This window comes from Zea mays, chromosome 8 (assembly GCF_902167145.1).
Source record: "Zea mays cultivar B73 chromosome 8, Zm-B73-REFERENCE-NAM-5.0, whole genome shotgun sequence".
NCBI classification, from domain to species: Eukaryota; Viridiplantae; Streptophyta; class Magnoliopsida; order Poales; family Poaceae; genus Zea; species Zea mays.
The window spans coordinates 122,639,268-122,657,021 of record NC_050103.1 but is presented as its reverse complement, the minus strand read 5'-3'; the positions used below and the strand labels follow the sequence as shown (position 1 = coordinate 122,657,021).

The 17,754-nt window shown below is 42.5% G+C and overlaps 1 pseudogene; it reads left to right on the top strand.

Annotated features, from left to right (window-relative positions):
* The first annotated feature begins 12,533 nt into the window (after positions 1–12,533).
* Positions 12,534–17,754, top strand: part of LOC103637231 (uncharacterized) — a 31,728-nt pseudogene continuing 26,507 nt past the window's right edge.

The following is a 17,754-nucleotide window of genomic DNA, read 5'->3' as shown; positions in this document are numbered from 1 at the left end:
TCGAAAGTTTGTTTAGACGGTCTATGTGATAAAATTTGCTTCCATGGAAAATTAAACTCAGAATTTGAGTAGTGCTACTCAGACCGTATAACCAACCCCGCTAGAGACACTATAATACACAAACACATTATATTTATATTTCTACCTATATATATCTATCTATCTATAAAAGAACCAGGGTGTGTTTGGTTCACTGTCCCAGATGCCATAGACTAAGGTTAGGCATGCCCCATTTTCGTAGGTAAGTGTTTGGTTCATGCCTAATATTAGGCAGCCACAAAAAGTCTGGCGTGATTCAGGACACTCGCCGTACATTTTTACACCGCATCTGGGGTGCTCGTTTTGGCTGCCGCAACACCGTATCGCTCCCACTTCTCCTCTCACATCACTTGCTTGCATCCTGGCGGTACAAGGATCTGCTCTCGTCTCCTCCAAGCACGGTGAGGTTCTTCCCCTTTCTGCTTTTCACTTTGCTCCCCAGTGGTTCACCTCCTTCCTCCCGCCCCGCAGCGCTTGCCTCGTGGGCATGTGCGTGCCCAGCTTGGCAAGGCCGACCTGGGCGACGAACGCCAAGCTACTGGGGACATTGCTTCCTTCATAAGATTTGGACGCCGAGCTGCTGGGGACGTCTGAAAGTCACCTAGAGTGGGGTGAATAGGCGGAATCTGAAAATTACAAACTTAAGCACACACTATAAGCCGGGGTTAGCATTAGAGCGAATATTTAGTCCGGGAGAGAGAGGGTAAAAACAAATCAACCAAGAAATAAAGCGGATGACATGGTGATTTGTTTTACCGAGGTTTGGTTCTAAAGAACCTAGTCCCCGTTGAGGTGGTCACAAAGGCCGGGTCTATTTCAACTCTTTCCCTCTCTCAAACGGTCACCTAGACCGAGTGAGCTTCCTTCCTTGATTTCTCAGGTCACTTAGACCCCGCAAGGACCACCACACGATTGGTGTCTCTTTCTTCGCTTATAAGGCTCTGAGAGTAAGAATGAGAGAAAGAAGAACTCCAACCAAGCAACAAGAGCAACAAAGAAACACAAGAACGATCCTCTCACAAGTCCTAAAGCACTAGAATTGAATTGGAGATTTGATTGGATCGGTGGCTTTGATTTGTGTCTTGGAGTGTTGCACTTTGCTCTTGTATTGAATGAGGAGTGTTGAATGCTTAGATGGTTGGAGTGGTGGTGGTTGAGGGGTATTTATAACACTCACCCACTAAAACAACCGTTGGGGCAGGTTGCTGTCGATGGGCGCATCTAGTGCGCCACCGAGCACTGTCTTTTTACTGTCCGGTGCGCCTCTGACCTCTGCTTTGACTTCTGCCGCGAACTGTAGCGCTGTCAGGGGCACTGTGCAGTCGACCGTTCCACGAAGGAGCCGTTGTTCCGCTGGTGCATCGGACAGTCCGGTGAACTATAGCGGAGCGGCTCTGGAAAAACCCGAGAGTGGCGAGTTAGGACTTGTACGGTCCTGGTGCACCGGACACTGAACGGTGGCACACGGGACAGTCTGGTGCGCCAGACTAGAGGACTCTCAAGATTGTTGCTCCTTTGAAATTGAACCCTGTCTTTTATCTTTTATTGTTTTGCGTTGAACTTTTATGCACCTGTAGATCATATAATCTAGAGCAAACTAGTTAGTCCAATATTTGTGTTGTGCATTTCAACCACCAAAATCATTTATAGGAAAAGGTTTGACCCTATTTTCCTTTCAATCTCCCCCTTTTGGTGATTGATGCCAACACAAACCAAAGCAAATATATAAGTGCAGAATTGAACTATTTTGCATAATGTAAGTGCATAGGTTACTTAGAATTAAACCAATTTATAATTTTACTAGATATGCATGGTTTGCTTTCTTTTATTTTAACATTTTGGACCACATATGCACCACTTGTTTTGTTTTTTTGCAAATCTTTTTGTAAATTCTTTTTTCAAAGTCTTTTGCAAATAGTCAAAGGTATATGAATAAGATTGTAAGAAGCACTTTCAAGATTTGAAATTTTCTCCCCCTATTTCAAACGCTTTTCCTTTGACTAAACAAAACTCCCCCTGAATGAAATTCTCCTCTTAGTGTTCAAGAGGGTTTTACCGATTTTTATAAATATCAATTGAACAAGATCAAATACATTTAGATACCAATTTGAAAAATTCTTGAAAATTTTGAAATTGGTGGTGGTGCGGTCCTTTTGCTTTGGGCTAATATTTTCTCCTCCTTTGGCATTAATCGCCAAAAACGGAGACATTTGAGAGCCCTCTTTATTTTCTCCCCCATTGGTACAAGTAAATATGAGTGAAAGATTATAGCAATTTGAGAGTGATGCAGAGTGACGGCGAAGGTAAATGATACCGTTAGAGTGGAGTGGAAGCCTTGTCTTCGCCGAAGACTCCATTTCCCTTTCAATCTACGACTTAGTATAGAAATATACTTGAAAACACATTAGTCGTACCAAATGAAAGAGATATGATCAAAGGTATGTAAATGAGCTATCTGTGTAATGTTTCAATCAAAATTCCGAGAATCAAGAATATTTAGCTCATTCCTAAGTTTGCTAAAGGTTTTCTCGTCTAATGGCTTGGTAAAGATATCGGCTAATTGATCTTTGGTATTAATGTAAGCTATTTCGATATCCCCCTTTGTTGGTGATCCCTCAAAAAGTGATACCGAATGTCTATATGCTTAGTGCGGCTATGTTCAACGGGATTCTCCGCCATGCAGATAGCACTCTCATTATCACATAGGAGAGGGACTTTGCTCAATTTGTAGCCATAGTACCTGAGGGTTTGCCTCATCCAAAGTAATTGCACACAACAATGACCTGCGGCAATATACTCGGCTTCAGCGATAGAAAGAGCTACGAAGTTTTGTTTCTTTGAAGCCCAAGACACCAGAGATCTCCCCAGAAACTGACAAGTCCCTGATGTGCTCTTCCTATCAATTTTACACCCTGCCCAATCAGCATCAGAATAACCTATTAAATCAAAGGTGGATCCCCGAGGGTACCAAAGCCCAAACTTAGGAGTGTAAACTAAATATCTCATGATTCTCTTCACGACCCTAAGGTGAACTTCCTTAGGACCGGCTTGGAACCTTGCACACATGCATAAGGAAAGCATAATATCCGGTCGAGATGCACATAAATAGAGTAAAGATCCTATCATCGACCGGTATACCTTTTGATCTACGGATTTACCTCCTGTGTCGAGGTCGAGATGCCCATTAGTTCCCATGGGTGTCTTGATGGACTTGGCATCCTTCATTCCAAATTTCTTAAGAATGTCTTGAATGTACTTTGTTTGGCTGATGAAGGTGCCATCCTGGAGTTGCTTGATTTGAAATCCTAAGAAGTATCTCAACTCCCCCGTCATAGACATCTCAAATTTTTGAACCATTATCCTACTAAACTCTTTACAAGTAGATTTGTTAGTAGACCCAAATATAATATCGTCAACATAAATTTGGTATACAAACAAATCATTTGCAACAGTTTTAGTAAAGAGAGTAGGATCGGCTTTACCGACTTTGAAGCCATTAGTGATAAGGAAATCTCGCCGTCATTCATACCATGCTCTTGGGGCTTGCTTGAGCCCATAAAGCGCCTTTGAGAGTTTATAGACATGGTTAGGGTACTCACTGTCTTTAAAGCCAGGAGGTTGTTCAACATAGACCTCTTCCTTGATGGGTCCATTGAGGAAGGCACTCTTCACGTCCATTTGATAAAGCTTGAAGCCATGGTAAGTAGCATAAGCAAGTAATATGCAAATTAACTCAAGCCTAGCTACGTGTGCATAAGTTTCATCGAAATCCAAACCTTTGACTTGTGAATATTCTTTGGCCACAAGTCGGGCTTTGTTTCTTATCACCACACCATGCTCATCTTGCTTGTTGCGGAATACCCATTTGGTACCTACAACATTTTGATTAGGACGTGGAACTAAATGCCATACCTCATTCCTCGTGAAGTTGTTGAGCTCCTCTTGTATAGCCATCACCCAATCCGAATCTCTTAATGCATCTTCAATCTTGTAAGGCTCAATAGAGGAAACAAAAGAGTAATGCTCACAGAAATGTGCGACTCGAGATCGAGTAGTTACCCCCTTATGAATATCACCAAGAATGGAGTTGATAGGGTGATCTCTTTAAATCGCCTGGTGGACTCTTGGGTGTGGCGGTCTTTGACCCTGAATTTCTTGTTCATCTTCCTTGTCTTGATTATCTTCATCTCCCCCTTGATCATCGGCCTCTTCTTGAGGTGGCTCATCCTCTTGATCTTCTTCTTCATCACCTTGAGCCTGTTCCTCATCTTGAGTTGGTGGAGATGCTTGGTTGGAAGATGATGGTTGATCTTGTGCTTGTGGAAGCTCTTCGGATTCCTTAGGACACACATTCCCAATGGACATGTTCCTTAGTGCGACGCACGGAGCCTCTTCATCATCTAGTTCATCAAGATCAACTTGCTCCACTTAGGAGCCATTAGTCTCATCAAACATAATGTCACAAGAAACATCAACTAATCCAGTGGATTTGTTGAAGACTCTATATGCCCTTGTGTTTGAGTCATAGCTAAGTAAAAAGCCTTCTACAGTCTTAGGAGCAAATTTAGATTTTCTACCTCTTTTAACAAGAATAAAGCATTTGCTACCAAAGACTCTAAAATATGAAACATTGGGCTTTTTACTGGTGAGGAGTTCGTATGAGGTCTTCTTGAGGATTCGGTGAAGATATAACCGATTGATGGAGTAGCAGGCGGTGTTAATCGCCTTGGCCCAAAACCAGTCCGGTGTCTTGTACTCATCAAACATGGTCCTTGCCATGTCCAATAGAGTTCTGTTCTTTCTCTCCACTACACCATTTTGTTGAGGTGTGTAGGGAGAAGAGAACTCATGCTTGATGCCCTCTTCCTCAAGAAAGCCTTCAATTTGAGAGTTCTTGAACTCCGTCCCATTATCGCTTCTTATCTTTTTGATTCTCAATCCAAACTCATTTTGAGCCTGTCTCAAGAATATTTTAAGGTATCTTGGGTTTGTGATTTTTCCTGCAAAAAGAACACCCAAGTGAAGCGAGAATAATCATCCACAATAACTAGACAGTACTTACTCCCGCCGATGCTTATGTAAGCTATCGAACCGAATAGATCCATGTGGAGTAGCTCCAGTGGCCTGTCCGTTGTCATGATGTTCTTGTGTGGATGATGGGCGCTAACTTGCTTTCCTGCTTGACATGCGCTACAAACCTTGTCTTTCTCAAAATGAACATTTATTAGTCTCAAAATGTGTTTTCCCTTTAGAAGCTTGTGAAGATTCTTCATCCCAACATGGGCTAGTCGGTGATGCCAGAGCCAACCCACATTAGTCTTAGCAACTAAGCAAGTGTCAAGTTCAGCTCTATTAAAATCAACTAAGTATAGCTGACCCTCTAACACTCCCTTAAATGCTACTGAATCATCACTTCCTCTAAAGACAGTAACACCTATATTACTAAAAAGACAGTTGTAACCCATTTTGCATAATTGAGATACAGAAAGCAAATTGTAATCTAAAGAATCTACAAGAAAAACATTGGAAATAGAATGGTCAGGTGATATAGCAATTTTACCAAGTCCTTTGACCAAACCTTGATTTCCATCCCCGAATGTGATAGCTCTTTGGGGATCTTTGTTTTTTTCGTAGGAGGAGAACATCCTTTTTTCCCCTGTCATGTGGTTTGTGCATCCGCTATCAATAATCCAACTTGAGCCCTCGAATGCATAAACCTGCAAAACAATTTAGGCCTTGTTCTTAGGTACCCAAACATTCTTGGGTCCTTTCACGTTAGAAACAAGCAACTTGGGTATCCAAACACAAGTCTTTGAACCCTTGTGTTTGGCCCCAACATATTTGGCAACTATTTTGCTTGATTTGTTAGTTAAAATATAAGAAGCATCAAAAGTCTTAAATGAAATAATAGGCTCATTTGATGCAGTAGGAGTTTTCTTTTTAGACATTTTAATATGTGTAGAATGCCTAGAGCTGGAAGCCTCATTTTTATACATAAAAGCATGGTGAGAAACATTATGAGGTTTCCTAGCATGAATTCTCCTAATTTTATGTTCGGGATAATTTGCAGGATATAAAATATAGCCCTCATTATCCTGAACCATGGGAGCCTTGCCCTTAACAAAGTTGGACAATCTCCTAGGGGCATTAAGCTTGACATTGGTTCCCTGTTGGAAACCAATGTTATCCTTAATGTTAGGGTGTCTCCCATTATAGAGCATACTTCTAGCAAATTTAAAATTTTCATTTTCAATCTCATGCTCATTATTTTTAGCAATTAATGTAGCTATGCGATCATTTTGTTGTTTAATCAAAGCAAGGTGATCATGAATAGCATCAACATTAACATATCTACATCTAGTGCAAATAAAAACATGATCAATAGTAGATGTAGAGGGTTTGCAAGTATTTGATTCATCAATCTTAGCATGTAAAACAGCATTCTCATTTCTAAGACTGGAAATAGCATCATTGCAAACATCCAAATCTTTAGCCTTAGAAATTAATCTAGCATTTTCAGTTTTGAGGCTAGAAATTGATTCAGTCAATCTATCAATCTTAGCAATTAAACTAGCATTTTTATTTTTAAGATTGACAGTTGAATCATTATAAACATTTAATTTTTCAACCTTAGCAATTAAACTAGCATTCTCAGTTCTAAGGTTGGAAACAGTGTCATGGCAAATGCTAAGCTCTTTAGTCAAGTTTTCATTTTTCTCTACTTCCTGAGGATAAGCATTTTTTACTTTAACATGCCTTTTGTTTTCCTTAATAAGGAATTCCTCTTAGCTATCCAAAAGTTCATCCTTCTCATTAATAGCTCCTATTAGTTCATTCATTTTTTCCTTTTGTTGCATGTTAAGGTTGGCAAAAAGAGTAAGGAGATCATCTTCATCATCACTAGAGCTACCCTCATCACTAGATGTTATATATTTAGTGGTGGCTCTAGATTTTAACTTCTTCTTTTTGCCGTCTTTTGCCATGAAGCACTTGTGGCCGATGTTGGGGAAGAGAAGGCCCTTGTTTACGGTGATGTTGGCGACATCCTCGTCGGAGGAGGAGTCGGTGGAGCTCTCTTCGGAGTCCCATTCCTGACACACGTGGGCATCGCCGCCCTTCTTCTTGTAGTACTTCTTCTTTTCCTTCCTCTTTCCCTTCTTGTCGGCACCCCTGTCACTATCACTAGACATAGGACATTTAGCGATAAAATGACCAGGCTTACCACACTTGTAGCACACCCTCTTGGAGCGGGGTTTGTAGTCCTTCCCCCTCCTTTGCTTGAGGATTTGGCGGAAGCTCTTGATGATGAGCGCCATCTCCTCATTGTCAAGCTTGGAGGCGTTGATGGGGAGCCTACTCGATGTAGACTCCTCTTTCTTCTCCTCCGTCGCTTTGAATGCAACGAGTTGCACCTCGGGTGTAGAGGTGCCACCTTGCTCCAAGTTGACGATTTGTTTGGAGCCTTTGATCATCAACTCAAAGCTCACAAATTTTCCTATCACTTCCTCGGGAGACATTAGCTTATATCTAGGATCACCACGTATTAATTGAACTGGCGTAGGATTGTGAAAAACAAGTGATCTTAGAATAACCTTGACCATTTCATGGTCATCCCATTTAGTGCTCCCAAGGTTGCACACTTGATTCACCAAGGTCTTGAGCCGGTTGTACATCGCTTGTGGCTCCTCTCCTTGGTTGAGGACAAATCGACCGAGCTCCCCCTTGATCGTCTCCCGCTTGGTGATCTTGGTCACCTCATCTCCTTCGTGTGCGGTCTTGAGCACGTCCCAAATCTCCTTGGCACTCTTCAACCCTTGCACTTTATTATACTCCTCTCGACACAAGGAGGCGAGGAGTATAGTAGTTGCTTGGGAGTTAAAGTGCTTGATTTGGGCGACCTCGTCCGATTCATAGCCTTCGTCCCCCACCGATGGTACCTACGCTCCAAACTCAACAATGTCCCAAATGCTTGCGTGGAGTGAGGTTAGATGATGCCTCATTTTATCACTCCACATACAATAATCTTCACCATAAAAACTGGTGGTTTGCCTAAGGGAATGGAAAGTAAGGGAGCGCATTTAGAAATGCGGGGATAACGAAGTGGCATCTTAATATACTTCTTGTGCTCATGGCGCTTAGAAGTGATGGACGGCACGTCGGAGCCGGATGTAGAAGGTGATGATGAATCGGTCTCATAGTAGACCACCTTCTTCATCTTTTTCTTCTTGTCGCCACTCCGATGCGACTTGATATGTGAAGCTAAGGGGATCCTTCCTTCACCTTGTTGTCGGACTCCCTTGATGGAGCCTTCCCTAGGCTTGCGGGCTTGTCACCGGTCACAATCTCCCTCTTGGCGTGATCTCCCGACATCACTTCGAGTGGTTAGACTCTAATGAAGTACCGGGCTCTGATACCAATTGAAAGTCGCCTAGAGGGGGTGAATAGGCGGATTCTAAAAATTACAAACTTAAGCACACACTATAAGTCAGGGTTAGCGTTAGAGCGAATATTAAGTCTGGGAGAGAAGGTGAAAACAAATCAACCAAGAAATAAAGCGGATGACACGGTGATTTGTTTTACCGAGGTTCGGTTCTAAAGAACCTAGTCCCCGTTGAGGTGGTCACAAAGACCGAGTCTCTTTCAACCCTTTCCCTCTCTCAAACGGTCACCTAGACCGAGTGAGCTTCATTCCTTGATTTCTCGGGTCACTTAGACCCCACAAGGACCACCACAGGATTGGTGTCTCTTACTTCGCTTACAAGGCTCTGAGAGTAAGAATGAGAGAAAGAAGAAAGCCAACCAAGCAACAAGAGCAACAAAGAAACACAAGAACGATCATCTCACAAGTCCTAAAGCATTAGAATTGAATTGAGGACTTTGATTGGATTGGTGGCTTTGATTTGTGTCTTGGAGTGTTGCACTTTGCTCTTGTATTGAATGAGGAGTGTTGAATGCTTGGATGGTTGGAGTGGTGGTGGTTGAGGGGTATTTATAGCCCTCACCCACTAAAACAACCGTTGGGGCAGGCTGCTATCGATGGGCGCACCGGACACTGTCCGGTGTGCCAGCCACGTCACCCAACCGTTAGGGTTTTGACGCAGTCGACCGTTGGAGCGCTGACTTCTAGTGGCACCGGACAGTCCGGTGTCGCACCGGACAGTCTGGTGTCACACCGGACAGGCACTGTTTACTGTCTGGTGCGCCTCTGACCTCTGCTCTGACTTCTGCCGCAAACTGTAGCGCTGTCAGGGGCACTATGCAGTTGACCATTCCGTGAAGGAGCCGTTGTTCCGCTGGTGCACCGGACAGTCCGGTGGCACACCGGACGGTCCGGTGAATTATAGCGGAGCGACGCTGGAAAAACCCGAGAGTGGCGAGTTGGGACTTGTACGGTTCTGGTGCACCGGACACTGTTCGGTGTAGGGATGGAAACGGATAAACTATTAACGGATAGTGTCTCTGGACATCCATATCCGCGACTTATATCCGATATCCGAACTCGTACCCATTACCCGCTACGGATAAAAAATAGTATCCACATTCGTTACCCGCGGGTAATGGATATCCACGGATATATTCGTTTGCCCACTACACATACAACATATTTAAATCCAGCAAATTCAAATATGATAACATATTTGTCCAGCAAATTTAAATATGATAAAAACACGATTGGGGATTTGGAGAGGCTAGACAGTCAGGAGATGGGCAGGCCGCAACGGGACTTAGGCTGGTTGTGGTCTGTGAAGTGGTTCCAAACTCCAATGACCCCACATGTCATGTTACTTTAATGGATATTCGGATATTCGGGTATGGATACTGATTTTTCGTACCTATTTTAAAAATATCCATGGATATCAAATGCTACTCGTATCCGTATCCACGGGTACAGGCTCGTACCCAAAACCGTGCCCAACGGGTTTTTTATTCGCGGGTACGCGGATAAATCACATCCATTGCCATCCCTAGTCCAATGGCACACCGGACAGTTCGGTGTGCCAGACCAGAGCACTCTCAAGATTGTTGCTCCTTTGAAATTGAACCCTGTCTTTTATTTTTTATTGGTTTGTGTTGAACTTTTATGCACTTGTAGAACATATAATCTAAAGCAAACTAGTTAGTCCAATATTTGTGTTGAGCATTTCAACCACTAAAATCATTTATAGGAAAAGGTTTGATCCTATTTCCCTTTCAACGTCGCTCCCTTCACAGGTCTGGACACCGAGCTGCTAGTATACAATGTTGCTATTGGTCCGAGTAGGCTGTTGCCGTTAGTTGCAGTGCGAGGGGCTGGAAGTGGTGGGGGAGGGGAGGATGGGCAGCATGGTAGACGGAGGTGGGTAGGGTTGCTAGAGCCCCCGCGGGGGTGGGTCGATGCATACGAAGTTAAGATGTTTAGCTATTTTTTCGAAGCACAAGATTTTAAAAGTAGAATCAAGCACACCCTGTTTATTTAGAAACATATGATAAATAGCTGACATGTGGTTTCCGGCAGCTTTTTCTCCATAACTACAGCTTAACCAAACAGGATAGGCTCAACTCTGATTGGGACAAGTGCAAGGAACTCTGAAAAATAATGCAGTACTGATAAATAGGGTACGCGTTTCCTTAGTTTTTCTAGTCTACAAAGAATTGTGTCCTTGTTAATGGTGGGTTTGTTCTCAGATTGGTTCTCACATCACAAGAAAGGCTCACTATTTTTTCTATTTTGATTCTCAGACCTGTTGCAAGAAAGGCAGGTTCACATCTATTTAAAGCATAGCAATCTGATTTCAAAGGTATATACAACATTGGATGAGCTAGAACGACTTTGCTTGTTGTAGCATCTCATGATTCTATTTTCTGCTTGTACAGGATTAGGAGTGCACCTATTTTGATTCTGCGAACTGAGTAACTGATTCTAAAGGTAACTGAAATTCTACTCTCTGAAACTTGCATTTTCCAAGATTCTAAAGATTGTAATTAGTTTTTAATTTGTCTAGATGGGTGTGGAGGAGATGTATCTTCAATATTGCAATAGTTACAACCAGTACCTCCGAAGAAGAAGGGTGCTCATTTGCACTAACATTTGTGTGGTTTTTTTGTGGTATAAACTGGCTAGATTACATAAGAAGAGTATCAAATATGGTCCTTTGTTACAATGAGATTTGGAACGAGAGAGGCGGCTCAACCGGTTGTATAATGGGACAAAAGCCAATTGTATTAGTGAGTTGCGCATGCGCAAATTTGTTTTCCATAGGTTATGTAGCCATTTAAGGTCTCGTAGGCTGTTAGAGGATACCATCAATGTCTCTATTGAAGAACAGGTTGCTATGTTCTTAAAGTTTGTTGGTCATAGATGGACAAATAGGTCAGTTGGGTTTGAATTCCTACGGTCCGGAGAAACAGTTAGCAGGTACTTCAACCTTGTTTTAGATGCTCTATGTGTCATGTCATGTGACCTCATTGCTATGAGAACCATAGAGACACATCCAAAGATATCTAGTAGCCCGGGAAGATTTCACCCTTACTTTGAGGTAACATATCTCACACACACATATATAAATGGAATTGATCCTTATAGTAGGTACTTACAAATACCCATTTTTCTATTTGATAGAGATGTGTAGGAGCACTCGATGGCACACATGTACCATCATGGGTCCCCATTTATATGCAGGATAGGTTTAGAGGTTGAAAACACTACCCAACACAGAATGTGTTAGCTATCGTGGATTTTGATCTTAGGTTTACATATGTGTTGACTGGATGGGAAGGATCAGCTCATGACTCATTTGTGCTCCAAGATGCATTGTCACGTCCCTCAGGCTTAAAAATTCCCGAAGGTAGTAGACAAGACACACGACTTACCTTTTTTGGCTTGTAAAATGACTAGCTAATTTTAGTTAAATCCAATTGTAGGTCATTTCTTTCTAGCAGACGCGGGTTATGCAGCACGACCTGGCATATTACCTCCATATAGGGGTGTTTGGTACAATCTTAAGGAGTTTCAAGGTACTAGGCAGCTAGAGAATCCAGAAGAACTGTTCAACCTTCGACACTCTTCTCTTAGGACAACGATAGAACGAGCATTTGGTACACTCAAAAATAGATTTAAGATACTCACAAGCCAATCGTTCTTCCCTCTCAAAACTCAAGTGAAGATAGTTTTGGCTTGTTGTGCTTTGCACAACTTCATAATAGAGGATGGGATTGGTATTTATGTTTATGAAGATGAGGCATGGTTTGGAAGTCTTCCAAGAAGCAGTCGTACCCATGCTAATATGAACAGAGATAATAAACTTTGGGCCACTATGCGTGATCAGCTAGCGCAACAAATGTGGGACGATTGGGATGGAAATTGATCTTTTTATGTGGCTATAATGAGAACCTATTTTATGGTTTTATGTGGCTGTAATGAGAATCTATTTTATGGTATTATGTTGCTGTACTCAGACCCTATTTATGTTATATTCATGGTGTTTTGTTTGTGCCTTTATTGCTGAAATTTATTGATGAGTAAAGGAAAAGAGAAGATTGAGAGGACCATTGTGTGGGATGTAAATCAAAGCAAGTTTATGCTTGGTTGGTTTACTGACTTCATAAAAGAACAACATGTTGGTTTTAAGATTAAAAAACAACACTACTTCAAGTGTGCTGAGGCATTGAACAGACAATTCAATATGGGGGTCACTGCTACTCAAGTTGAAAGACATTAGAGGCATTATAAAGAGAATTGGAAGTTTGTTGCTGCAGCCTTAAGCAAGAGTGGTATCACTTTTGACACAACAAGGTCTATGGTAGTCGTATCTGAATTAGAGAAAGCTAACCTAAAGGTAATAAACTCTTCAATGCAATTATATATAAATTTTACTGTATAGCATAAGAATATGGTCCACATTCTACTTGTTATCATGCTAAGGCATTTTTCTAATTTCTAGTTTCTTTATGGAACGCGCATTTCCTTCAGATGCTTCAAATCATACATGTTAGATAGTATTTGTGAAAGGGAAATAGGGTCAAACCTTTTCCAATATGAATTTTGGTGGTTGAATTGCCCAACACAAAGTATTAGACTAACTAGTTTGCTCTAGATTATGAGTTCTATAGGTGCCAAAGGTTCAACTCAAACCAATATAAAGTCCAAGAAAAGGTTCAAATAAAAGGAGCAAAGTTAAACCAAAGGCAGCCCTGGTCTGGCACACCGGACTGTCCAGTGTGCCACCGGACAGTGTCCGATGCACCAGGGAGGATTCTCTCGAACTTGCCAGCTTCGGGAATTTGGGAGGCCGCTCCGCTATAATTCACCGGACTGTCTGGTGCAACACCGGACTGTCTGGTGTGCCAGCGGAGCAACGGCTACTTCGTGCCAACGGTCGTCTGTAGAAGGCATTAAATGCGCTACAGTGCGCGCCTGCGCGCGCAGAAGTTAGAGCAGGCGCCAGAAGGCGCACCGGGCAGTCTACAGGACCTGTCCGATGCACCACTGGACTGTCCGATGGCCCCAATTGTCAGAGCTCCAACGGTTGGAACCCAATGGCCTGGTGACGTGGCTGGCGCACCGGACAGTGTCCGGTGCGCGGTGCGCCATTCGACAGAAGCCCTCACCAATGGTTCTTTTGGTGGTTGGGGCTATAAATACCCCCCCCAACCACCACACTTCAATGCATCTAAGTTTTCAGTCTTCAAACCTCATACAAGAGCTATAGCATTCAATACAAGACACACACAAAGAGATCAAATCCTCTCCCAAGTCCGGAATCACTCCAAACAAATTAGTGACTAGAGAGAGAGACTTTTGTGTTCTTTTGAGCTCTTACGCTTGGATTGCTTTTCTTCTTCCTCATTCTTGTTTCCATAACACTTGCAATCAAAACAAGAGACGCCAATTGTGTGGTGGTCCTTGTAGTGGACTTAGTGTCCCATTTGATTGATAAGAGAAGCTCACTCGGTCTAAGTGACCGTTTGAGAGAGGGAAAGGGTTGATAGAGACCCGGTCTTTGTGACCACCTCAACGGGGAGTAGGTTTGCAAGAACCGAACCTCGGTAAAACAAATCACCATGTCATCCATTCTTATTTGCTTGTGATTTGTTTTTCGCCCTCTCTTTCGGACTCGTTTATATTTCTAACGCTAACCCCAGCTTGTATTTGTGCTTAAGTTTATAATTTTCAGATTCCGCCTATTCACCTCCCCCTCTAGGCGACTTTCAATTGGTATCAGAGCTCAGTGCTTCATTAGAGCCTAACCGCTCGAAGTGATGTTGGGAGATCACGCCAAGAAGGAGATGGTGACCGACGAGAAGCCCGCTACAAGCCTCGGGAAGGTTCCATCAAGGGAGTCCGGCTCCAAAGGAAAGGGAGAATCACATTCCCACAACAAGTCGCATCGGAGTGGCGACAAAAAGAAAAAGATGAAGAAAGTGGTCTACTACGAGATCGATTCTTCGTCGCCATCCACCTCCGGCTCTGACGCGTCGTCCGTAACTTCTAAGCGCCATGAGTGCAAGAAGTTTAGTAAGATCCCCCTACACTACCCTCGCATTTCTAAACGTACTCCATTACTTTCCGTCCCATTAGGCAAACCACTGGTTTTTTATGGTGAAGATTATAACATGTGGAGTGATAAAATGAGGCATCACCTAACCTCACTCCACACTAGTATTTGGGATGTTGTTGAGTTTGGTGTACAGGTACCATCCATAGGGGATGAGGACTATGATTCAGACGAAGTTGCCCAAATCCGGCACTTCAACTCACAAGCCACCACAATACTCCTCGCCTCTCTAAGTCGAGAGGAGTATAACAAGGTGCAAGGATTGAAGAGCGCTAAGGAGATTTGGGACGTACTCAAAACGGCGCACGAAGGAGACAAGGTGACGAAGATCACCAAGAGGGAAACGATCGAGGGGGAGCTCGGTCGCTTCATGCTCAACCAAGGAGAAGACCCGCAAGCCATGTACAACCGGCTAAAAACCTTGGTGAATCAAGTGCGCAACCTCGGGAGCACCAAGTGGGATGACCATGAAATGGTCAAGGTTATTCTTAGATCACTCGTATTTCTTAACCCCACTCAAGTTCAATTAATTCGTGGTGATCCAAGATATAAACTAATGTCTCCCGAGGAAGTGATAGGCAAATTTGTGAGCTTTGAATTAATGATCAAAGGCTCCAAGAAGATCATCGAGCAAGGCGCCTCCTCCTCCGTACCCAAAGCACAACCCGTTGCATTCAAGGCAACGAAGGAGAGGAAAGAAGACTCTACACCGAATAGAGTCCCCATCGACGCCTCCAAGCTCGACAATGAGGAGATGGCGCTCATCATCAAGAGCTTCCGCCAAATCCTCAAGCAAAGGAAGGGGAAAGATTACAAGCCCCGTTCCAAGAAGGTTTGCTACAAAAGTGGTTAGCCCGGTCATTTCATTGCTAAATGTCCATTATCTAGTGATAGTGACAGGGGCGACGACAAGAAGGGAAAGAGGAGAGAAAAGAAGAGGTACTACAAGAAGAAGGGCGGCGATGCCCATGTTTGCCGGGAGTGGGACTCCGACGAGAGCTCCACCGACTCCTCCTCCGACGAGGACGCCGCCAACATCGCCGTCAACAAAGGGCTCCTCTTCCCCAACGTCGGTCACAAGTGTCTTATGGCGAAGGACGGCAAGAAGAAGAAGGTAAAATCAAAATCCTCCACTAAATATGCAACCTCTAGTGATGAGGATAATTCTAGTGATGAGGAGGATAACTTGCTTACTCTTTTTGCCAATCTTAACATGCAACAAAAAGAGAAATTAAATGAATTGATTAGTGCCATTCATGAGAAGGATGAACTCTTGGATAGCCAAGAGGACTTCCTTATCAAAGAAAATAAAAAGCATGTTATGACAAAAAATGCTTATGCGCAGGAGGTAGAGAAAAATAAAAAATTAACTAGTGAGCTAAGTAGTTGCCATGACACTATTTCCAACCTTAGAATTGAGAATGCTAAGGTTGAGAAGTCAAACACTTGTGATGATTCAATTGTCAATCTTAAAAATGATAATGCTAGATTAATTGCTATGATTGATAAATTGAATGCCTCTCTTGCTAGCCTTAGGAATGAGAATGAAAAATTAATTGCTAAGGCTAAAGACTTGGATGTTTGCAATGTTTCCATTTCCAATCTTAGAGATGAGAATGTCATTTTACATGCTAAGATTGTTGAATTAAGTGATTGCAAACCTTCTACATCTACCGTTGATCATGTTTCTATATACACTAGATGTAGAGATGTTAATGTAGATGCTATTCATGATCACCTTACTTTAATTAAACAACAAAATGATCATATAGCTACATTAACTGCTAAAATCAATGAGCATGACTTGGAAAATGAGAAATTTAAATTTGCTAGAAGTATGCTCTATAGTGGGAGACGCCCTAGCATTAAGGATGGCATTGGCTTCCAACAGGGAGACAATGTCAAGCTTAATGCCCCTCCTAAAAGATTATCTAACTTTGTTAAGGGCAAAGCTCCCATGGTTCAGGATAACGAGGGTTACATTTTGTACCCTGCCGGCTATCCCGAACACAAAATTAGGAGAATTCATTCTAGGAAGTCTCACTATGGATCTCATCATGCTTTTATGTATAAGAGTGAGACATCTAGTTCTAGGCAATCCACTCATGCTAAATTGCCTAAGAAGAAAACTCCTGCTGCATCAAGTGATCATAATGTTTCATTCAAAACTTTTGATGCTTCTTATGTGCTAACTAACAAATTAGGCAAGGTAGTTGCCAAATATGTTGGGGGCAAACACAAGGGATCAAAGACTTGTGTTTGGGTACCCAAAGTTCTTGTATCTAATGTCAAAGGACCCAAAACTATTTGGGTACCTAAAATCAAGAACTAAATTTGATTTGTAGGTTTATGCATCCGGGGGCTCAAGTTGGATCATCGACAGCGGGTGCACAAACCATATGATTGGGGAGAAAATAATGTTCTCCTCCTATGAGAAAAACCAAGATCCCCAACGAGCTATCACATTCAGGGATGGAAATCAAGGTTTGGTCAAAGGATTGGGTAAAATTGCTATATCACCTGACCACTCCATTTCCAATGTTTTTCTTGTAGATTCTTTAGATTACAACTTGCTTTCTGTTTCTCAATTATGCAAAATGGGTTACAACTGTCTTTTTACGGATACAGGTGTTATTGTCTTTAGAAGAAGTGATGATTCAGTAGCTTTTAAGGGAGTATTAGAGGGTCAGCTATACTTAGTTGATTTCAATAGAGCTGAACTCGATACTTGATTAATTGCTAAGACTAACATGGGTTGGCTCTGGCATCGCCGACTAGCCCATGTTGGGATGAAGAATCTTCACAAGCTTCTAAAGGGAGAGCACATTTTGGGACTAACCAAATGTTCATTTTGAGAAAGACAGGATTTGTAGCGCATGCCAAGCAGGGAAGCAAGTTGGTGTTCATCATCCACATAAGAACATCATGACGACTGACAGCCACTGGAGTTACTCCACATGGATTTATTCGGCCCGATAGCTTACATAAGCATCGGCGGGAGTAAGTACTGTCTAGTTATTGTGGATGATTATTCTCGCTTAACTTGGGTATTCATTTTACAGGAAAAATCTCAAACCCAAGAGACTTTGAAGGGATTCTTAAGATGGGCTCAAAATGAGTTCGGCTTAAGAATCAAGAAAATAAGAAGCGATAATAGGACGGAGTTCAAGAACTCACAAAT